The 25,362-nt window shown below is 42.5% G+C and overlaps 1 protein-coding gene across 1 annotated transcript in view; it reads right to left on the bottom strand.

Moving 5' to 3' along the window:
- The window catches only part of SNX33 (sorting nexin 33), a 47,559-nt gene extending 24,880 nt beyond the window's left edge, over nt 1-22,679 (bottom strand). Inside the window, exon 1 of the mRNA XM_040342988.1 lies at nt 22,099-22,679. The gene's annotated coding sequence lies outside the window, so the exon portion shown is untranslated. The remainder of the gene's footprint in view (nt 1-22,098) is intronic.
- Between the last annotated feature and the right edge of the window lie 2,683 nt (nt 22,680-25,362).

Raw genomic sequence — 25,362 nt, 5'->3', positions numbered from 1 at the left:
AAAAAATGTTCGTATCGTTGCAACAGAAGTTCAATATAGATAGAAGATTCGACATGACGGTGACAATAGCGATCTGTGTCTATCGAACCTCCGTTTGAATGTGCCTAACCTAACTCTATTGTGCAAAAACAATAAGGATATGGACAGCCGCACTCCAGTAACTTGAAAAAAGACGTGCCCTTTATTGGGTACAGGAAAAAATGCACTACAGATATCAGCACACAGTGGGATAAACAGCTGACGCGTTTCGCATTGAGTGTCAATGCTTAATCACTCAATGCGAAACGCGTCAGCTGTTTATCCCACTGTGTGCTGATATCTGTAGTGCATTTTTTCCTGTACCCAATAAAGGGCACGTCTTTTTTCAAGTTACTGGAGTGCGGCTGTCCATATCCTTATTGTTTTTGCACATCCTGTGCATTGCCAGCACCCATCTGCTTCTGAGTGGACATCAATTACCCTAGTGAGCTCACCTGGAGCGGCAGCTCTCTTACCTGTAACCTAACTCTATTAGTCCAAGATTATTCTACATAGAGAGGAAAGATTCAACATTATAGAGACATGAAGATTCGACGAAGCAGCTAAAAACCTACAATCGCTGCGAGCAGACATTTAAGGTCAAATGCTCCGCCCACAGGCTATAGAAGAATTCTAATGTTGTATGACTAGTAATATCAATTAATTATAATTATTCAGACACCATCAAATGGGAGGTCAGTCAGCTAAAGCTCAGCCCTGGAGCCTGCAACTTTAAAAACATTTCAGCAATGGCCGCTCCTAATATTTAAATCCCCACAACTTCCTTTAGATATACAGTACATTGGTTCATGTTGATTCTCTTTAGATAATGTTTATTATACATTCTAATAAGTTACTCACTAGAACCCTGGTTGCCTTGAGCAGGTGTGGCACCTGTTAGCTATACAGAAGCCTGCAGCTCATATTAAATTACCTCCGCCTTGTTGCTAATCACGAGCTTGTGTATTCAAATTACACTATATTTAAAGTGTTTGTCATAACCACTGAAAAAGCACGATACTGTAAGAAAGCTTGGGAATATTAATGTATTGAAAAGTAGGAATCATCATAAGGCCTGCGACCTTAGCTTGTGAAAGGCGCTCATCTGAAAGGCGCAGTTTGCTGCTCTTAAAGAGAAGCACATTGAGGATCCTATATGAATCATAGTACTTAGTGCAATACAGTTTTAATGCTACAGGGTAACCTGCACCATAGATTTTAGTATAAGTGCTCATGGGCCTTTTTAAATGGCAAGTTTAGAAATGTATTCCTGCAAATATTCTTAATCCCTTTTTGCAGTCTCAGGTACATGATTAAGCACGATGGCGAAATAGCGATTTCCCTGGAAGAATATTGACTCGCACAGATGGCTTGTTATGTATAATACTGGAACAGTAATCACTAGACACGTGCACAATGAAATATTTTGTTTCGTAATTTCTTCCGAGAAATACATTTATTTAGTTACTCCCAAAATTAGTTTTTATTTATTTTCTTTAGTTAAAAAATGCATTAGTCCGAAAATCCGAATAAATGAATGCGATTGTATACCCACGATGTTTTTTTTTTTTTTCCCACCTGAAAGGCAAAAGCCATAATGAGCTAGTATGCACCGCATATTGGCTTATTATGAAATACTTACCTCGGAATGAGGTGAAGAGAACTTACCTGGTCCACGCCGAGCGAGATGTCATCTTGCTTCGGCGTGTCTTACGGGTATCAACGCTCCTACACTGTGATTGGCTGGAGCGGCGATGTCGTCACTCCCCCGCATGCGTGCGGGAGACTTCAATCCAGCAAGGTCCGGCGGCTGCCGGCCCTTTAGCCGAGGATCCCCGCTGCGCATGTGCCGCTGCAATCAGCGTCACATTGCGAGCGGAATATCTCCTAAACCCTACAGATTTAGGAGATATTCTTTATACCTACAGGTAAGCCTTATTATAGGCTTACCTGTAGGTAAAAGTAAAAAAAACGCCTATACAACCGCTTTAAGGTCGAATCTGTCAAATGAAGGCTTATGGTGTCTGTCGGATCTTCTAAGAATATTCGACAAAGCAGCCAAACTGTACGACGCTGTGATCGTACGTTTCCAGTCAAATGCTCCGCCCATAAGCTATAGTAGAATTCTAATGTTGTTTGACGAGTAATAATTCCATGTTACTAGGCAGAGCCAGCTGAATGATACCAATGATCTTTTTTAGCTGTGTGTAAGGCCTTGTTCACTCTGGCAGCAAAGAGGCAGTAAAAACTGTTGATCCACATATTGCCACCCTCAGAGCACCTACCTACCAATTTACATTGCAGCCTCTCAGGTATTCAGCCACATTGCTTAGGCGTGCTGCCTTTGGCAGCACACCTATTAAAGTCAGTGGGACCCTGTTGAACCACATGCCAACTCCCTGGCACGTGGTTGCGGTGCTGTATTGCAACATAAAAAAAATAGCCATTGGGATAAAAAAATAAAAAAATAATAATAGGCATCTAGGAGGTGGCTACACGAACACCTTCAAAGCCCCACTCAACTGCCTCTGAAAAGTGACCCACTATGGATCACATTCAGAGGGTTGGTAAACACCACTGCTAGTGTAGACTTAGCCTGAAGGGTGTCATTCCAACAACCACTGAAAGGGAGTATTTCTGACACTGGCCAACAGTGTAAGGGGCATTTTTCCTATCGACTGTCATTGAATTGGTTTTTGCAGGGATTCCTTAAGACCTGAAAATTATTTAAAGGGTTCCACTGGGGAAAAAAGGTTGGGAAAGACTAACCTAGGAGGTCACTGGACAAGAAAAATTATACAGGCTTTAAACCGTAGACTCAACTGGTGGCCTGTTTACAACCAACCATCCATAAGCAGAGCGAACATGGACCAGGCTTCCGCCTGTTCAGTGAGGATCAGTGGACAGATTCCCTGAGCAGGCAGACTCAAGTTGAGCCCACCCCGCGTGAAAGGGTCTGAAAACTTGTGGTAGGGCTGCCAACCCAAGGGAGGTTTTTAAATTTTACCAGAGTTGGGCTTTAAAGTTTCTATACATTAAGATAAAAAGCCTGTGTGCAGCAGCAGCAGCCCCCCCCCCCCCCCTAATAGTTACCAGAGCCCATCTCTATCCAGCAATGTCCACGAGTGCCTCGGTCATCCAGGACTCTCCCTCTTGATTTCTTTGAGACTATCAGGAAAGAGGGGTGGGGCCAAACCGCAGCTCCATGTCGGAATGGATACACAGAGCTGCAGCTAGGCTCAGGTGCCTCTGTAGCCAGCAGCTTACTGTGGGGGGCACTCAACAGGAGGGAGGGGCCAGGAGCTCCAGCCAGGGACCCAAGAAGAGGATGATCTGGGCTGCTCTGTGCAAAACCACTGCACAGAGCAGGTAATTATAACATGTTTGTTATTTTAATAGAAAAAAAAAAAAAAACTTTAAAGCGTATGTAAATCCTAACAACGCATAAACATCTTTTATTTGCTCCCTTTTGATCTGTTAGATTAATGAGCAAATACCCATGGACCAGAGATTCAGAGATCTGCTGTGCATGCTGTGTTTATCTCAGAAGACATTTAACACTTCCTATTCTTATTATGAAAAACAAAAAAATCTAGTCCCTGTGCTGTGGATAACAAGACATTTATATTGGTTGAATAGTTTAGCAAAACGCACTGGGGGGGCTGACAACACTCATTTCACAAAACTGTGCGTGTTGTTGGTCCACAACAGGAAATTAAGAGGTGAATGGATTTCTGGCAAATAAAAGATAATTTTCTGTACTTGCAGGATCTTTAAAAGTTGAAAACACAGGTAAATATGTGCATATAATATTATAGAAATGTACTGAGTATGTGTTTTAATTTTAATAGTGCCTTGATATACACTTTAAAATGTAATTATACAAATGCAAAAGTTCTTACAGTAGCTTCCCTATGCTGTTTTTTTCCTTTGGCATAATATGTTAAGTTTAGAAACAAAATTAAAGCGGGTGGAAAAGGAAGCCAATGGAACACATTGTAACAATTGTGACTTTACTTGTAGTAACGCTATATAAAAAGTCCATAAACATGCAACTCGTAGCTTTTTCATCAATAGGTCTGCACCACTTCTATGTGCAAGAAGATTTCAAATAAAATGTAAATTACTTGTGTGAAAGTGCTGGTGGTGTGTTTTATTTGTACAGTCTCAGACGGTACAGACTGCGGGCTGCCCTAGTGATCTCTCTGGCAGTGAACTGGATTTAATATGCTGAAAGCAAAGGCATTCCATAACAGAAGGTTGCTCTCTGATGGACGCATTTCAAAATCATGTCTATAGCATTTGTAGCACATTCTAGGCCAAATATGATCAGCCACATAGCACTACATGGAGGGAAGGGGAGATTTAGAATGGGCCCCCAAATAGACCTCCCCCTTCCCCAGACACAAAGCACAGCCACAGACATCACAGGAATGGGAAAGCAGAGGAAGTGAGAGGAGGGAAGGGTACATTCACACCAGCTGTGTTGGGCAGCGTCGCCCAATGCAGTTCCAATGCAAGAACAAGGCAATTTGCCTTATGCCCTATGGCTTCAGTTAACATTAACGCACTGCGTTGGTGTGTGTGTTAAAACAATTAAAAAAAAGCTTTTTTGTGCATCATTTTCCGCTTCAATGTAATGTATTTTAATAGGAAAAAAAAAAAAACATTAAAGCGTATTTAAAGCCTAACAATAAACGGACAGTGCAGTGCATAAGAATTACATATGTTTGGAAAAAATACAATAAAAAAAGAAGCATGCGCTGCAATGCATTTTTAACAATGTAGTGCAAAACAGAAACAGCATGCATTCACAACGCACACACATTATACAGTGTAGAATAGATGAAAGTTTAGGATGGCTACCGATGTAGCATGGCACCAATGTACATTCTGGCAGTTATTTGGTGAAAATTGTAAACTTGTAAAACTATAACACAAAAACAAACAAAAAGGGGAGTATAGCCTCATGTAAAGATGAATAATAAAAAAATAAAAACAATGCACCCCAAGTTGGGCTTTAACATCAATGCCATGAGTGCAATATCAATAAATTAACAGTACCCAGGTGGTTGAGAGGTTTGTCATGGCAGGTATTGAATCATTCAGTACTTGTCACAATAAGCTTCCTGACCTCACCAGCCACCAGGCTGCTGTTATTTACCAGCGAAGACACAAAGTAGGGAGGTAAATGAATACTATCTAATGTACATCAAGCCGTATGCCAATATCATTTTCCAACTCTTACCTTACAAAAATAAACGTCATTTAGAAACGCTCTCTTTTCCCCTCTGGTGTCAGAAGCTCCACAACATAGTAACTGCACAGTAATTATCTTATTTATTGGCATACTACAAAAAGTAATGAAGCACACTAAGTCATGACAACCAGTCCAAAATCAACAACCAGCGGTTTAGAGGGGGCAGACTAATAAATAATTATTATATAGGTTACTGCAATTTGAACAGTTTTGTGTTTTATTGTTATTACTTGAAATCTAAAAAAATTAAAAAGATACTGGGGTTGATTTACTAAAGGCAAATAGACTGTTGAATCTGCAAATGCAGTTGCTCCAGAGCTTAGTAAATGAGGTAAATCTTCACTTTGCAAAGAATACCCAATCACATGCAAGGGGAAAAAAAAACAGCATTTGTGCTCAGACATCCAATCGGATGATGAAAGTCAGCAGAGCTTCTGCTCATTTACCAAGCTGTGTAGAAACTGCTCTTGCAAAGTGCACCATCTATAAATCAACCCCATTATTCTTTTTTTGATCAACCAGCAGGCTGATAAAAAAAAAAATGATTCCTCCATCCACACAATGGAGGTGGATAGAAGAATCCTCCCCACTGACACATCACATATTGACAACAATACACTGATCAGTGGCTGCAGTTTGTTAGTTTTGGCGATGCCACTGCTGTGCTGATCACTTTTCTCCTTGCTAGAGGCTCTGATAGGAGGAAGCAAATCCCTGCCTCTACCAAGATGGCAGCCTCCACACAGAGACACAGTACGAAACAAGGCATGGTAAGTCAGTAATGGGGAAAAGTCTACTACAGGGAGACCACAGGCAATAAAGATAACCAGCTCTGTACCCTCTATCTGCCTCTTTTTTTGGCACAGCTTCCAGGGTTAAATTCTTATGTATTGTCTCACTTGAATGGATAAAGAAATATAAATATAAATGCTGAATTCCCTAAAATCCCTCCATTCTCCCTGCAATGCACATTACATTACCAAGCACCTAGGTTTTGGTAATGGGAACTCTAATTAAGGGAAGTGTCAAAGTTCAGATAGTCTGATCCTCCTTTTAAAAGAGAAGTACCGGTAATTTTTATTTATTTTTTTACAAATTATACTCACCTACATTGATGCTGCAGCATTGATTCGCTGAAAATAGGTCACAGGAGTGCAGTTTATAGCTTTGGCTATATTTCTTCTTCCAAAAGTGGAACTTCTGCTCGTTGTACTTTTCCCCACCACCTCCGGGGCCACATTTGGAACCTTTTGGGGGGGGGGGCGATTGGTATTCTGTTCCCACTTCTGGGAGCCTCAGCCGTGGGGGTATTGATGTCACTGCCCAGGCTCCCTCCTCCTTCCCCGGGCCACCGGGCCAGTAGGAGAGAGGAGCGGAGCACATGCACAGTAGGGTTCCCGGTGTGAAGCCGTACGGCTTCACTGCCAAGTTCCTTTACTTGCAATGGAGGCGGCAGCACTCAACAGCTGATCAGGGTTGCCAACTTTCAGTAAATTTACAAACAGTTTGTAAAATCCATAAATGTTGCATCTGTCCATGAATGTCAGTTACGGACATTCAGCCTACATGTCCGTAATGGACATTCAAGGACAGATGCAAAATGTACGAATTTTACAAACTGTTCGGAAATTTACTGAAAGTTGGCAACCCTGATCAGCTAATGGAAACATCAGCTGCTTGCCGACATCGCTGGATTTACATTTTTGCAGCGGTGGGCGGACCTCCGCTTTAGGTTGAATTCATATACATTAAATGCTTGGGCTATCATGTGATCAGGACCATAGGGAGCATTGAGCAGCATTTTTTCACAAAAGATACAGGCATTTCACTCCATTCCAGCCTTACAGTATGTGTATTGGGCTCTACAATCCTTTCAGGTTCTGGTGTCAGAAGTCACAGGGGACATCTGTGTTCAGGCAGTGCCACTAATTGGCTTCCCAAACAAAGGCAGCCAATCAGTGTCTCTTCCTACACACAAATCCCACCTCTCAATTCCAGGTCTAAGGGCTGGTTCACACTGGGGCGGCACGACTTCGGGGGCGACTCGGCAAGGCGTCCTGAAGACAACTTCAGAGGCGACTTGCAAAATGACTTCTGTATAAAAGTCAATGCAAGTCGCCCTGAGTCGCCCCCGAAGTCGTACAAGAAACTTGCGTCGCTCCTATTAGAACGGTTCTATTCAATAGAATGGGACGCAACTTGTCAGGCGGCTGAGTCACCTGACGAGTCGCCCCAGTGTGAACCGGCTCTAACCCATCACCATAACAGTCCAATGACACCAGTACATTACAATTATTGTGTGTTGTGCCTATTCATTTAATTGGGTTACCCAATGCACCACTACAGATCAAAAATCATGCATTTAGAATTTTCAGCAGTGTAGCACTTGGTAGTATCTTGCTGTGCAATGCAAAGTACTACAACACAGGTGCACTGGGAAGGTACCATTTAGAATGAATGGCACCATATTGCACCAACTGGTGTGAATGGGCCCTTACTTGGCAACAACCCAAACACACACACACAGGTAAATATATCAGAAATTTAAGCAGCAGCTTACAGTTTATGGCTGCAAGGAAATAGCTTAGGTGTGGTACAACAGAGTTTAGGTCTGCTTTAAATTGTAGCTTTAGCCAAAATGTCATTTCTTTAGTAGTGGATAGAATGGGAAAATGTTAGAACCACTGGAGGTCTTTGGCCTCGCTTGGATGATTTCTCTTCACTTCCTGTCCCAGAAACCAAAACAAGAAATATGTAGATGTGTCTGCAAAATGAGGGGAAATCCCACCTTTGACAGCAGTTACCCTGAAAAAAGGTGTCGGTATTGAAGGGCATCCTCACTATTACTGTTCTGGTGACAACTGTAAGATTTGATATTCTCTTCCAGTGACAATGGTCACCAAGGCAAGAAGTTCTGATAAAGCTCCTCCAATGGGACACAGCAAGAAACCTAAATAAGGCCCCCATTACTAAAACCTAATTACGCCCTATTACGTCACAACTGGCTTACAAAAGCAACAGCACTATGAGTGATAGAACATGTGATTTTACAAAAATCAATCAAAAAGTCATTTGTCTGGATTAATGTCCCGTACACACAATCCAAATATCGTACGAAAGCCGTCGTCCGAGGAAGAATTGTACAATAATTGGATCGTTAGTACAGAGCTTTTCGAGAGCCAATCACGACAATTCATCCGATATTATTCGATCGGACAAGCACGAAAATTTTCCTCGTACGATGCCAGAACGTACGATTTTCGTTTAGTCAGTATAGTTGTCGTCCGAAAATACATTACAACACATGACATCACTTCCGTTTTTTTTTCTGTCGTACGAGAATTTTTGTGAGTTTAGTAACCTATTCAATTTCTACTTGCGACTATTAAGCGGAAAAAGTTGGACGATCTGTCCGTGTGTACGGACCATTAGGCTGCATTCATTCCTGTGAATAGGTCCAACTCAGTTTTCATGTGGACAGTCCACATCCAGGGCCAATCCCTCACAGGTGATCGCTGCATGAGCAATCACATGCCAACATCCGCAATTAGCTGCAGGAGCTTGCAGCCTCCCATTGGTTTTAACCACTGGGGTTCTCGCATGTAAACAGAGCTGGACCTATTCACTGTCCTGAATGTGGTCTTATGCCCTGTACACACGATCAGATATCTGATGGAATCTAATCCGATGGATTTTTTCGTCAGATATCCGATGAAGCTGACTTTCATCAGTCTTGCCTACACACCATCAGTCAAAAATCCGGCACTGTCCAACGCGGTGACGTAAACCACTACGACGTGCTGAGAAAAATTAAGTTCAATGCTTCAGAGCATGTGTCGACTTGATTCTGACCATGCGTGGATTTCTCTCCGATGGAGTTCCACACAGACGATCTTTTTATTCTATCAGTTTTTTATCCATAGGAAAATTTTAAAACTTGTTCTATTTTTTTTCACCGATGGAAAACAAACCGATGGGGCCCACACACGATCGGTTTGTCCGATGAAAACGGTCCATCGGTCCGTTTTCATCAGACAAAACGATTGTGTGTACAGGGCTTTAGAATGGGCTCTCCCCACCCTGAAGTTCAGGAACCCCCGCTGTCTCTTTTTGAAAAGAGTTGCTATGTGGAGCTCCGCCCACACAGCCGTGTCAATTATTCACAGATATCTGGGAATGAAAAGTTACAAAATTGAATGGGCTTGTAAGTGCACTGATCAGCATGCTGGTAGATTATTCATTCTTGCTCTAGCTTTGTAGCAGAAAGCTCATACAGGCAGAGCACAAAGCGACTGCATGAGCCTGAAACTGTCCACAATCTGCTGAATACAGGTGGAATGCTCAGCAAACGCTTATAAAATATATACGCACATTTTTCATTGCAAAATCGTGCATTTTTCTTTTTTTAACCACTTAAATACCAGGTTGGCTCTCAACACTGTCATTGTCTGTCAGCCACTTTAAGACCTCTAGGGGCCGCACGGGTCAGCAGCATGACGCCGGAGCTGATGCGCCTGGCCGGTGGCCGCAATGTCCGCCAGCCACCTACGATTGCTCCTGAGAGAGACAGAATGGGGATCTGTCAATGTAAACAGACAGATCCGCGTTCTGTCAGGGGAGGAGAGACAGATCTTCTGTTTCTAGTGATTAGGAACAACGATCTTTCTCCTCTTCCAGTCACTATACTCGCCCCCCACAGTTAGAAACACCTCCCTAGGAAACACTTAACCCTTTGATCGCCCCCTAATGGTAACCCCTTCCCTGCCAGTGACATTTATACAGTAATCAGTGGCTATTTTTAGCACTGATTGCTTTATAAATGTCACTGGTCCCAAAAAAAAAAAAAAAGTGTCAAAAGTGTCCGATCTGAACAAAACGGCATCCGCGATGGCGTGCACGTGCACGTGAGGACGTGGCGCGCTTGTAGGTGGGGGGAGTGAAGAGCTGCGGGATTGCCGGGTATGGGGACGGACGGATCGTGCTGACAGGAAGAGGAGAGGAGACGGCAGATAGCAGCAGCTTCTGCCCGCACGCTGTCTACCTACCAGAAGGCTGATCAGCTGGATGCCACAGACGCAATCGGCGGGAGCGGGTCACTGCGTTGCACGGGCTGCCGTTGCCTCGGGTGCGATGTGCAGTGTAGCTGCTTTGACACTCAGCCGGAAAGGATTGGAGGCGGATGGCCAGGTCCAAGGTAGTGAGCGTACTATGCAGCGGGAAGATTGAGGCAGCCAGGTCCAAAAAGTCGGACGCCTACCTCCACTAAGGTCTGCTCCCGGATGCCTGCATCCCTCTCATGTAAAAGCACAGAAGACAGAGGCACGGAGGTAAGGTAGGGGAAACCCCCAGTGGGAGAGGAGAAGGTGAGCTGAAAACAATATTAATACAGTAAAAAGATCTGGAATTTCTCTGCTGTTACCTAAGTATCTGGAAAGCAAAAATGTGTTATGGTACTTCTTGGCTGTGATAAAAACTGAACATAAGTATTAACTGACAAAACATCAGAGTGACACAAGAAAATCTAAAAAAGCACTTAGCACTTTAAAGCACTCCATTCTGAGGTTCTGAGGGAAGATTTTGGGGCACGGCAAGGACCCGGTGGAAAACCTGGAATATGGTAAAGAGTGAGGAGGTGGAGAGGTGACTCTAAGGAGCAGAGGTAACTCAAATTCTAAAAAAATCCTGTGAGAACAAGAGATAACCCCTCTCCCCCCCCTATAAAGTCCTCTGCAAGGTACATAAATGGTATGAGATGGTATGATATATATTATCCAGTATATGAGTATTGGGGACAAAATGGTTGGAGCAGAGGAGAACTTCAAGATAACCAGCGAGACAGTGTTAAATCACATGGAAGTCAGCTGCTACTATCGGTAACCGGTTAATCAGGCTATTAGCTGGGTGGACTACCTATACCTCCCCCTCTTCCTTCTTCTTATTGAAACACCCAGAATAGACCGGGCCTAAGGGTAGATTCAAAATAGCATATCTCTTCCTATCTCCTCCCTATCTCCTTGGATGACCCGGGATAAAAAAAAAAAAAGGGGTGGACAAGGACATATTAACTGATGGAATGGGACCACCTACCCGTTAATTGGGAATAGGCAAAAACTGTGGAAAATAGCCGGGTCTCCTTTTCTCACTTGTTGCTTTTTCTCTTTTGTGCTGCTGTTTTGTTTTTGGTTTTTCTCTCCTTTTTTTTTGGTAGCTTCGGCAAAGAATCCTAAAGGGGGCCCATTTCCCTGAACCTCCAAGGGCCATTTGAGCCATTTGAGCCCGCGGATGAAGGATAATTATAATCCCCCCTTCCTTGGAAAATCCTAGGTGCCATCAGGCCATCAGGCCTAGACCTTCCTTGTTCTCCCTCTGGAGGTCCCCCCCCCCTCCTCACAGGACTGGTTAAAAATTGAAAGGGGAGGGAGACCTGAAGGCAGCTAGAACACAATATTAAATACAAATTAGAAACCTCCAGGATATTCGGTCTAGGAGTGTGGTATTCTGACAACTCCGACTGAAATAAAGTGGGGGGAGGAAAAGGAGGGGAGAGAAGGGAGAAGGGGGAAAAAAAGAAAGAAAAGGGAAGGGAGAAGGAAGGGGAAAGGGAAAAGAAAAAAAGGGAAAAAATCAAATATACTCCAGAAACTCGGGTCCGACTTAGTTCGACACCCCAAATTGGCTTCATTTCATTAATCTAAGCTTTGCACCAATAAGAGGTCAAGCTGGGGAAGAGAATTAGAAAGAAGGAGACTAACATGAGCAGGATGACGAGTAGATCAACAAAAGGGGGACCTCCAACTACTCCGAGCAATACAACAGCAACAAGCTCAATAAGGCCATTTGTGACCAGAGGGGAAAGTCCGCGAGCCCCTGGTACCCAGGAAATAACAAAGCAACAACAAGTGAATAAAGCAAAGAAGACTGAAAATAAGAAACCCCAGAGCGATACTTCCAGGGAAGTATCCATAGAGGAAGGACCTACAGGGAGTGGACCGGAAAGCAGCAGGATGGAGGATCGAAGTGTAGACACTCAATCCCCCTCTAAAGGAGAAATGGCAGAGATGCTGTTAAGACTGGAAAACGTAATAAAAGCTGAAATACAGAACCTGCGGACCGATTTTGGCCATATGCTCTCCAGAATAGAAACAGCAGAGGAACAAATAGAGAAACAAGTACAGGAAGCCAACACATTAAAAGCCCAGATTGACCAGATTCAATCACAACAAAGACATATTCTCTATAAATTAGAGGATCAGGAAAACAGAAATCGGAGACAAAATTTGAGGATAAGGTCCATACCAGAGAAAAGGGGTGAGGACCTCAGGATAATAACGCAGACGATATTTAATCCATTACTGGAAAGAACTGCAGATAACCCAATCAGGATTGAAAGGGTTCATAGAGTGGGAAATCCGAAAAGAGTGACCTCTGAGCGATCAAGAGATGTCATAATAAGGTTCCGATTCTATGAAGAAAAAGAAGCAATCTGGAAGAAGTTGAGGGGACAACCCCCGATAGTGTTTGAAGGGATGGACTTGCAGATATTCACCGATGTGGCCCCAGAAACTTTGGCAAGGAGATGGTTGCTAAAACCACTACTAAAACAGATGTTGGACTTGAATATCAAGTATAACTGGGGTTTCCCTGCCTGCTTAATTGGAACAAAAGAGGGGAGATCAGCGACATTGAGATTCCCGGAGGACTTGAATGAATTCTGTAGGAAATTAGAAATGCAGGTCCCTGACATACCGGGTTGGGGGTAGGGGAGGGAGTGGAAAATGGAAGCACCCCCCCCGTCTTTTTTGCTCTCTATTTCTTTATGTTATTATTTCGCTAACACTGGAGTCACCTTGTGGGTCCCTCTCGAGGCCCCCGGTTTCTCGTTATACTTGTATTTTCTTTTTTGGCCTGGGGCCCCTGTACCCCCCCCCTGTCCCGGGTAGATAACCCGGGAGAGGGAGAGGCAATCTCAGACCCCACCTAGAGCAAATCTGAACCAAGACATGGAAAATGGTTCAGAGGTCTTAAGTAGGCCAAATTGGGAGGGCGGGAGGGAGGGAGGGGAGGAGATGGGGGGAGGGGGGGAGAGGGAGGGGAGGGGAAGGGAGGGAGGGGGGAAGATATCCTATCTCACCAAAACAATCGGAAGAAACCGTAACCAACAACCAAGATGCCGGTAATTAAATGCCTATCTTATAACGTAAAAGGTCTCAATAGTCCATCAAAGAGACATAAGGTACTAAAGGAACTAAAGAGGTATAGGTCAGATGTTGTCCTCCTGCAGGAAACCCATCTTACATTAGGATCAAACATAAAGCTATATTCCCCTGACTTTCCCATATGGTACTATGGTGACACCATTTCTAAAAGGGCCAGAGGGGTAGCAATTGGGATAGCTAAGGGGATTAGGTTTGTGTTAACAGACCGATTGACAGATCCAGAAGGGAGATTCCTCTTTTTAAGGGGAAAACTAGAGGAAGAGGAATATACTCTTGTAAACATATATGCACCGAATACTTCCCCGATGAAATACCTCCAGGGAATCCTGGGGAAATTAAAAGATTTCAGGAGGGGAAAGATAATATTGGGAGGAGATTTAAATTTCTGTATGGACACAAAGGCCGATAAAACACACCAAACATTAGAGACTCAAGAAAGGCAATTAAGAAAGGTAAAAGGTAGTCTACATAGAAGCCAATTAGTAGACACATGGAGGATCTTTAACCCAAGCAAACGAGATTATACATTTTATTCTCACGTACATGAGAGTTACTCCCGGATCGATCACATTTTTATTGAGCATAGAATGTTAGACGCGGTGGTCGAGACAAAAATAGAGATCATGACGATTTCCGATCATGCTCCAATCAGTATATCCATAAATATCATAGGCAATCAAAGGACCTATCCAAATTGGAGACTAAATGAGAAACTATTAATAGAAGAGAAAAGTTTAATGAGGGTTAAAAAAGAATTAGAGGAATATTTTAAGATAAACAAGACAGATGAAATTTCGGCAGCAACATTATGGGATGCCCATAAGGCAGTGATTAGAGGGGTGTTAATCTCTGAAGGGGCAAGGAGGAAAAAAGAAATGAACAGTAAGAAGGAAAAATTAGTAGATGAGATCTTCAATTTGGAACTAATACATAAGAAAAATGGTAAACAACGAGATATTTATCTGGACTTAGTTAATAAGCGGAACGAACTTAAAGAACTTATTGATCGGGAAACAAGAAGGGAATTTAACTTGGTGGCAAGGGAGAGATATAGGTGGGGAAATAAAACAAGCAAACATCTGGCCCGGATGGTACAAAAAAAGAAATCAAGGAATTATATAGATAAAATTAAAAACGAAAAAGGAGAGGTCTTGCACACAACAAAAGATATTGCTGAAACATTTAGATTATATTATGAAAAATTATACTCAGTAGAACAAAAAAGTTGGCAAAAAGGGGAGAAAGACAAAAAAATCTCAGCATTCTTAGAAGAAGCAAGGTTATCAAAAGTCAGTCAAATAGACGCAGAGGGGATGGACAGGCAAATAACGGAAAACGAAATTAGAGCAGCATTATCAAGCTCTGCCTCAGGTAAAAGTCCGGGGCCAGACGGCTTTACAGTAATGTATTACAAAAAATTTAAGGAGATACTTCTGCCAAGGCTATGCCAGTACTATAATGGGCTTGGAAAGGAGTACGAACTAAGTAAAGAGGCATCGGAGGCAACTATCACCGTTATCCCTAAGGAAGGGAAGGACATCGGAAACTGTTCAGGATACCGGCCGATATCTCTGCTCAATACAGATTTAAAACTGTTTGCAAAGGTATTGGCCGGGAGAGTTAAACAGGAAATGGCGAGATTGGTGTACCCGGATCAGACGGGTTTTGTCCAGGGAAGAGAGGGGAGAGACAATGGGGTTAGAACACTGTTAATCCTCCGGAAAATGAAGGCGGCGGGATCCCCAGGTCTACTTCTGTCGATAGACGCAGAAAAAGCGTTTGACAGGGTAGACTGGGGACTCATGTTGCTCACCCTGAAGGAAATGGGGTTTGGACAGAGGATGACGGAGTGGATTGGCACTCTCTACAGGTCCCCCACGGCCAAAATAAAAATAAATGGAAGTCTCTCTCAAACCTTCTTAATGAGAAACGGTACAAGGCAAGGGTGCCCTCTATCGCCATTACTGTTCGTGCTCGCATTGGAACCCCTGCTGGCTAGGATCAGAAACTCTCAAAAAATAAAAGGGGTTAAAATAGGAGAGGAAGAACATAAACTTGCAGCTTTTGCAGACGACGTCCTCTTCTATTTAATGGAACCCAAAACATCAATCCCAAACCTTCTAAACCTTTGTAGCGAATATGGAGAAATCTCAAACTTTAAATTAAACATCACAAAAACGGAGATTATGAGTATAAACATAAGCAAGATAGAAGAACAACTCCTTAAAATGAAGTACAAATTTGCTTGGGTTAAAGAACTCAAATACCTAGGAATACTGTTAGCAAAATCTACCAGGGAGATGTATACGATAAATTTTATCCCTTTATTAAATGAAATTAAGACAGAAACAAAAAGGGTAGAAAACAGGGCAATATCATGGATAGGACGAATTAATTATTGCAAAATGGTCATTCTGCCAAAAATTCTATATAAGTTCCAGATGATCCCCATTGCCCTCCCCAGGACATTGTTCTCGGCCCTTAGAAAATTAATAATGAATTATATATGGAGAAATAAGAAGCACAGGATAGCACTTCAGACCTTAAAACAACCAAAAAAAAAGGGTGGATTAGCGGTCCCCGATGTCAAAAGATACTATGAGGCGGTGATATTAACAAGAGTGGTGGAGTGGGCCAGGGCTAGCAAAGAAAAAAGGTGGGTTAGTGTAGAAAATAAATTGTCACAGGCAAGGTTAGATAAGATAATTTGGAACCCTCCACAATTTAGGATAATAGATAAAAACGCACACGAGATAACTAAAAATGCACTTAAAGTTTGGGACACGGTCTATAAAAAAATCGTGAAAGAGTACAATTCACCCCTGATATCACTAAAGAATAATGATTATTTTGCACCAGGTAAAACACAAGTGGGGGGAAATTGGATTAAAATGGACACTATACAATTAAGGGACATAATGAAGGAAGGGCACATTTTAACACTACAAGAGTTGAAATTAAAAAACTCTTTCCTGGAAATTAATGAATGGAGATATAGGCAACTAAACCATTTCATCCAAGACCTTCCACACCCACTGAGGTCGGGAGATCAGTTATTGGAATTGGAAAAAATATGCTCTACAAAAAATGCCAGAGGAACTATCTCGGGACTATATAAGATGTTACTGAAGATGGAAGAGCAGAACATACCCCCATTCATTAAAAAATGGGAAAGGGAACTAGGGACACATCAGGATAGGACCACAATAGAGAAAATGCTGACCCTGACACACTCTTCCGCGGTGGATAGCCGCACAGCAGAGATGTGTTTTAAATGCATAGCCGGATGGTACATGACACCAGACAAATTAAAAAAGTTTAAAGAGGGACAGACTGGAGAGTGTTGGAGGGGATGCGGTCTACCAGGAAATATGGCGCACCTGTGGTGGGGATGCCCTAAGGTAAGGAGGTACTGGGAAAAAATATTGGCCTGCGTCGAAGAGATTACAAAGAAAAAGATAAAGATGGACCCTTGGGTTGTCCTGTTCCACGGGGGGGAAGAAGGCATTATAAGTTATAAAAAATCGCTAGTACCACACCTATTGAATGCTGCCAAAAGATTAATTCCAAAGGGCTGGCAAGAGGTGGAATGCCCATCGATCTGGGAATGGATCGATGTGGTTGAAGAAACGTACAGGATGGAGGAACTTCAGGAGGACATGGAGGGTAATAACATATTACAAAATATGAAATGGGAAAATTGGAGAACTTTTAAGAAATCGTGGAGTTACGCGGAAAAATTAAGAGAAGACACTTAAGGCCATCATAGAAAAATCAGAGAGAAGTAGAGGGATAAGGAGATTGTTTTGGTGAGATAGGAGGGGGGGGGGGGTGGGACGGGTAAGGGGAGGTGAAGTATTAAGGGAAAACTTTTGTATATGTCCAGCAAAAGAAGTCAAAAATGTACTCAAGAAAATAATATAATATATATATAATAAAAAAAAAAAAGAAAAAAAAAACACAAAAGTGGAAAACAAAAACAAAAACAACTAGCATAAAAAAACAGAGACACTAATGATGCAAAACCGAAATAGAGATGCAATGGGCCGGTACGCAGAACATGAGTCTGAAGTTTAAAAAAAAAAAAAAAAAAAGTGTCCGATCTGTCCACCACAATGTTGCAGTCCGGCTAAAAATTACTGATCACCGCCATTACTAGTAAAAAAAAAAATAATAATAATTAAAAATCTCATAAATCAATCCCCTATTTTGTAGACGTTATAACCTTTGACCAAACCAATCAATATACGCTTATTTTGATATTTTTTTACCAACAATATGTGGAAGAATACACATCGGTCTAAACAGATGAAGAAATTCCCTTTTTTTTTTTAGAGAGAGATTTTTATTATAGCAAAAATTTTAAAATATAGTTATTTTTTCAAAATTGTCTGCTTTTTTTGTTTATAGCGAAAAAAAAACAACAAAAAAACAAAAACAAACAAACACAGAGATGATCAAATACCACCAAAAGAAAGCTCTGTGTGGGGGGAAAAAAAGACATACATTTTGTTTGGGTATAGCATGGCACGACCACGCAATTGTCAGTTAAAGCGACACTACCGTATCGCAAAAAAACTAAACTGGTCATTAAGGGGGCAAATCCTTACGGTCCTTAAGTAGTTAAAAGGGGAACTTGGCCTTTAACTACTTGCCGACCAGCCGCCACAGTTATACGGCGGCAGGTCGGCTCTGCTGCGTGAGATCAAGTAGCAATACGTCATCTCGCTATGCAGCCAATAGGGGCGCGCTCGCCCCTGGTCCCGACGCGCGTAGCTGGCGGTCGCAATCACCCGCGATCGCTTCGCTACAGAGTGAAAACCGGGAGCTGTGTGTGTAAACAATGTATGAACGGCGATCTGTCATTTCCCCAAGTCAGTCCCCCCCCCTTCAGTTAGAACACACACAGGGAACATACTTAACCCCTTCCTCGCCCCCTAGTGTTAACCCCTTTCCTGCCAGTGGCATTTTTATAGCACTGATCACTATAAAAATGCCAATGGTCCCAAAAATTTGTCAAAAGTGTCCGCCATAAGGTCGCAGTACCGATAAAAACCGTTGATCGCCTGCATTACTAGTAAAACATTTTTTTAAGAAAAATGCCAAAAAAAAATGCCCTATTTTGTAGACGCTATAACTTTTGCGCAAACCAATCGCTTATTGCGATTTTTTTAATGAAAAATATGATATATACAAACATTAGGTGGGATTCCAATTTCTTCAAACCTTTGCATAAATAGTTATTAATGCTGTCTGGGCCACCATAAAGGAGATTCATCCTATTTGTCCTGTTTACCGTTATTAAAAGTGAAAGTAAAAGAAAATCCCAAATTTTGGGTTGCCAACAAAAGAGTTACAGGGAGACACTTGTTCTGGTGACACACTGGGATTCCCTCACTTTAAAGGGATTTCCACTCACTTTCTGTTTTGGTTATAGGACAGGAAATGAAGGAAAATCTCCCCAATGGGACACAGATAGCAAAAAAAACCTGAAAGGGGTTTTAGCCCTCCCTTACTCTATCCTAAATGAAAAAAAATAAGTTTTGCCTTTAGTTACACTTCGTTAATAATCATTACTTGTGCAGTAAAAAGTTTGTAATGTCATTTAATAAGCAGAGGCTTTAGTACTATAACATTTGAGTATAGAATCACTTTAAATAAAGACAATTATTTAACAGCACAGACCAAAGAGTTATGATATGCAATCCAGAAAATTCTAATTGGTGAGTGACATTATTTACAACAAATTAATAAACGAAAACACCCAAACATATGATTGTTCTGTTAATCATGTGAGATTTTTGAAAAAGATTCTGCAGCAAGATTATGACCTCAACCAGAGAAAATAATCTTTTTGGCTGTACACATAAAAAAGCATGACTCGCTTCCAATATGGCCACACATGGGACTGATCTATTCATTCAACGAAAAGAGAAAGAGCAGTAATTGAACAGCACAGTGGCTTATGGTTAGCACTTCTGTTTTGCAGGACTGAAATCCTTGGTTCGAATGCCAGCCACTATGCTATCTGCATGAAGTTTGCATTCTTACATGGATTTCCTCTAAGGCCTTGTACACACGAGAGGATTTCCGCTGGAAACGGTCCGCCGGACCGTTTCCAGCGGATAAATCCTCTGGCGGATTTTGATCTGATGGCTGTACACACCATCAGATCGAAATCCCCGCAGAATACATCCGCGGTGCCGTGCGCGACCCTGGAAGGTAAATACTTCCACGCATGCGTCGAATCATTACGCCGCATGCGAGGGATGGGAGCGGACGGACTGATCCGGTGAGTCTGTACAGACGACCGGATCAGTCCGCTGGACTGGATTCCAGCGGATAGATTTCTTAGCATGCTAAAAAAAATTATCCGCTGGGAATCCGTCGCCTGGATTTTTTTCCGCTGGGAAATGTCTGCTCGGACGTACACACGACCGGATCTATCTGCTGGAACTGATCCGTGGATCAATACCAGCGGATCGATCCGGTCGTGTGTACGGGGCCTTAGACTCCAAAGACATGCTGGTGGGTTAAAAGGTTCCTAAAAAAGTACACACAGGCTGAATATTGTCCGGTTCAACAGAAACGTTCTACGTTTGGCCCACGTGTACAGAAGTCTGTCTGACAGAAACTGGTCTAACGACCGGCTTTTATCGAATGGGCATGCTGGAAGATCACCATCTGATCAGCGTGTTCTAGCGGTGGGGCAGTCTCTCTGTCAGAGCAAAATAGCTCAGCGTGAAAGATCGCTGAACATCGCAGTACGGCGACGTCTCCGTTCGGCCCATTAGGTTGAACAAAAATGAACTCCTCATGTGTACCCAACATAAGTGGTATGTCCAGGTGAGATAGGGACCTTTATTCATATTGTTAATCGATTTACTGTCTGAGAGAAACATTTGATTGGAAGATTGATTGAAAAGATAAATGATCCTATTAATCTACCTGCAATCAGATTTTCTGTCCAGACAGATCCGAATGATTTAAATGAAATTGATTGATTTTGAGCAAAAACAATAACGCTATGGGGGAGGTTTACTAAAACTGGTGCATGTAGAATCTTGTGTGGGTCTGCATAGGAACCAATCAGCTTTGAGGTTTTATTGGCACGCTGAAGTTAGATGCCAATTGGTTACTATGCACAACTGCACCAGATTCTGTGTGCACCAGTTTTAGTAAATCTCCCCCCACTATGTCTCTTTTTGATAATTCATAGATTCAATCTGTGAAGAACCGTTCAATTTCTAGATTGTAAGCTCTAACAAACAGGGCCCTCTGATCCCTCCTGTATTGAATTGTATTGTGACTGTACTGTCTTCCCTGATGTAAAGCGCTGCGCAAACTGTTGGCGCTATATAAATCCTGTATAATAATAATAATAATAATAATAATCACAGTTACGTTTAGGGCCACCATAAGAGTTACCACACTTTCCTACAAACAAATTTGCCATCCAGATAAATCAAAATAGTTTAAGCCCCTTTCACATGGGGCTGTCCGATTTGATGGACTCTGCTTGCTCAGCTGGGATCGATCCGTTGATCTCTGCTGAGCAGGCGGATGACAGGTCTGTCTCTGCTCACTGTCCTCTATGGGAGATCGGATGAAAACAGATCCGCCTGTTCATTTCCATCCGATCCGCCAGGCGGGTGGAAAATAGGGTCTCCATCTGTCGGGATTTGGCGGACTGGATCGGCTAGTGGCGGATGTCAGCGGACATGTCACCCCTGACATCCGTCGCTCCATAGGGGCGAATGAAGCGCCCAATCAGGTCTACCTGACAGGCTTACCTGATCAGACAGCATGTGTAAAAGGGGCCTTTGATGAAATCAATAATTTTTTGCTCAAAATTGATCAATAACATTGTATGTCTCTTTTTTAGAATTCATAGATTCAAGCATAATGTCGGATTCTGTGAAAAATCAGATTGTTACGTTTAAGTCCACCATAAGGATCACCATACAAGTTACAATCCAGCTGTACAATCAACTTTAGATTTACTAAAACTTTGCAATATGAAGACTTACCCAATCGATCTAAATCGGGTATGCCCTTGCACTACATAGTTGTTGGCAGATCTAAAGGTGTGAATGTATTATACATATGTAAGTCGCTGCGTAAATTGACGGCGCTATACAAGTACCTGAAATATTATTATTATTAATAATAATAATAATAATAATAATAATAATAATAATAATGGAGATTGTACAATCAAACCATAATGTGCCTGGTACATTTTAGATTGTAAGCTCCTTGAAGACAGGGACTGATGTGAATGTAAAGTGCTGGGTAAACGGTCGCCGCTATATAAATATCTGTAATAAATAAATAATGATTGGTCCACGGTGCCTATGGGAACGCTAACAAATAATTCCCCCTAAACAGGGAGGCAGACATTTGTTTTTAACATTATATAACATCCGTCTCTGAGCTCCAGGCTCATATAAATGTGCTGAACAATGACGTGCACTAAGCATACTTACTAGTGAGCATTTCCAAGCCTATCCTACAAACAGGTATGGCGTGAATTTCAGCTCTACGCCGAGGCTGTGTTTAACAGATCCTACACAAACAAATCCAAACAATACATAAACTCACCCCAGCAGTGATCCGCCTGAAGAATCAACGCTGACTCCAAATTGTGCCAATATTCCAATAATTCAGAGTTCTGCTCACATTTTCTACATCACTCTGTAAACATAATGCAACATCCAAATGTGAAAACTTAAAAGATTGCGTTTCTGAAAATCCAAAAGACATTCAAAGTTGGGCTGCAGCTGGAATAGGATCAAGATGTACAGGAAACAAGTAAAAACCCTACTTTGCTGATTACAGATAAAAACATGTCAAACTTCCCCTGTGATGTAAGAAGTCAGAACCTCAGGAATCCAGTCCCTAAAAAAAAAAATCTATTTCCGTTTGTAGGAAAAAAAACAAGGCAGAGAGGGGAACATCCATGTGCCATCAGAAGAAGTGCAGTTGATTTCACGTCACTTCTAGGCGATCGTTAGTGTAGGAAAGGTTTAGGATCCAGTGGATTCACAAAGAGGAGGAATAAAAAGAATTCCTGTGTGCAGAGTCCCAGGCAGGAGAGCAGTTGCTACATGTTGCAGCCAGTTCCTTCCCAGCAGACAGAAAGGGATGTGTTACCTTCAGCCTGGAGGTGGACAGAGGGTGTGACAACACCAAGCCTGCAGCCAAGGGGGATGGGAGATCTCTTTAATAATAGATCTTTTGGGATCTTAGGAAACCCACAACAGCCCCCCCTGCGTCTTCTTACCCCAGTGTTATGTTAAACTCCTCCTTTTGTTCACCCTCCTTTCCAGAGGAGGTGCTAACAGCGTTTGCGGAGTGTTTTCACTCTGCTCTTCCACCTTTGACTTCTGTTTTATAGGCACACCAAATACAATGCAGCCAGCCAGCTCACTTCTATAGTCTCTGCTATGTGGCACACTAAATACAATGCAGCCAGCCAGCTCACTTCTATAGTCTCTGCTATGTGGCACACCAAATACAATGCAGCCAGCCAGCTCACTTCTATAGTCTCTGCTATGTGGCACACCAAATACAATGCAGCCAGCCAGCTCACTTCTATAGTCTCTGCTATGTGGCACACTAAATACAATGCAGCCAGCCAGCTCACTTCTATAGTCTCTGCTATGTGGCACACCAAATACAATGCAGCCAGCCAGCTCACTTCTATAGTCTCTGCTATGTGGCACACCAAATACAATGCAGCCAGCCAGCTCACTTCTATAGTCTCTGCCATGTGGCACACTAAATACAATGCAGCCAGCCAGCTCACTTCTATAGTCTCTGCCATGTGGCACACTAAATACAATGCAGCCAGCCAGCTCACTTCTATAGTCTCTGCTATGTGGCACACTAAATACAATGCAGCCAGCCAGCTCACTTCTATAGTCTCTGCTATGTGGCACACCAAATACAATTCAGCCAGCCAGCTCACTTCTATAGTCTCTGCTATGTGGCACACCAAATACAATGCAGCCAGCCAGCTCACTTCTATAGTCTCTGCTATGTGGCACACCAAATACAATGCAGCCAGCCAGCTCACTTCTATAGTCTCTGCCATGTGGCACACTAAATACAATGCAGCCAGCCAGCTCACTTCTATAGTCTCTGCTATGTGGCACACTAAATACAATGCAGCCAGCCAGCTCACTTCTATAGTCTCTGCTATGTGGCACACCAAATACAATGCAGCCAGCCAGCTCACTTCTATAGTCTCTGCTATGTGGCACACTAAATACAATGCAGCCAGCCAGCTCACTTCTATTGTCTCTGCTATGTGGCACACTAAATACAATGCAGCCAGCCAGCTCACTTCTATAGTCTCTGCTATGTGGCACATCAAATACAATGCAGCCAGCCAGCTCACTTCTATAGTCTCTGCTATGTGGCACACTAAATACAATTCAGCCAGCTCACTTCTATAGTCTCTGCTATGTGGCACACTAAATACAATTCAGCCAGCCAGCTCACTTCTATAGTCTCTGCTATGTGGCACACTAAATACAATGCAGCCAGCCAGCTCACTTCTATTGTCTCTGCTATGTGGCACACTAAATACAATGCAGCCAGCCAGCTCACTTCTATAGTCTCTGCTATGTGGCACATCAAATACAATGCAGCCAGCCAGCTCACTTCTATAGTCTCTGCTATGTGGCACACTAAATACAATGCAGCCAGCCAGCTCACTTCTATTGTCTCTGCTATGTGGCACACTAAATACAATGCAGCCAGCCAGCTCACTTCTATAGTCTCTGCTATGTGGCACATCAAATACAATGCAGCCAGCCAGCTCACTTCTATAGTCTCTGCTATGTGGCACACTAAATACAATGCAGCCAGCCAGCTCACTTCTATTGTCTCTGCTATGTGGCACACTAAATACAATGCAGCCAGCCAGCTCACTTCTATAGTCTCTGCTATGTGGCACATCAAATACAATGCAGCCAGCCAGCTCACTTCTATAGTCTCTGCTATGTGGCACACTAAATACAATTCAGCCAGCTCACTTCTATAGTCTCTGCTATGTGGCACACTAAATACAATTCAGCCAGCCAGCTCACTTCTATAGTCTCTGCTATGTGGCACACTAAATACAATGCAGCCAGCCAGCTCACTTCTATTGTCTCTGCTATGTGGCACACTAAATACAATGCAGCCAGCCAGCTCACTTCTATAGTCTCTGCTATGTGGCACACTAAATACAATGCAGCCAGCCAGCTCACTTCTATAGTCTCTGCTATGTGGCACACTAAATACAATGCAGCCAGCCAGCTCACTTCTATAGTCTCTGCTATGTGGCACACTAAATACAATTCAGCCAGCCAGCTCACTTCTATAGTCTCTGCTATGTGGCACTACAGGTTTCATCATGCTCCCTGATGTACCATTCTTGTTATTTTATGGAACATTTAGTGTAATAGTTTTTAATTTTTTTTTTTTTTAATATAAAGCTCTTCTGATTTTAATTCTGCTGTCTGTTTTGCAGCATACTGTATTGTCACCGGTTATATTCGATTCATTCTATCTTTTTTTTTTTTTTCGTGATCTCAGGAATGGGAAATAGATACAAAAGGGCGTGAAGGAGAACTGCCCCATGTGCCCTCTGCAGGAAAAGCATGAAAGCGCAATCAACAGATCCAAACACTCACAGCAAGTTGCTGTCAAATGTTTACTGACCCTCGCTAGGTAGAAATAAAATTACATCTCAGCTATTATTTACACCTTTAAGGGGTAGATTCAGGTAGATTGGCACATCTTTATACCGGCGTAGCGCATCTCATTTGCGATATGCCGACGTAACTCAAAGAGGCAAGTACAGTATTCACAAAG

The sequence above is a fragment of the Rana temporaria genome, chromosome 3, assembly GCF_905171775.1.
Source record: "Rana temporaria chromosome 3, aRanTem1.1, whole genome shotgun sequence".
NCBI classification, from domain to species: domain Eukaryota; kingdom Metazoa; phylum Chordata; class Amphibia; order Anura; family Ranidae; genus Rana; species Rana temporaria.
This window is presented reverse-complemented; position numbering and strand designations above follow the sequence as displayed.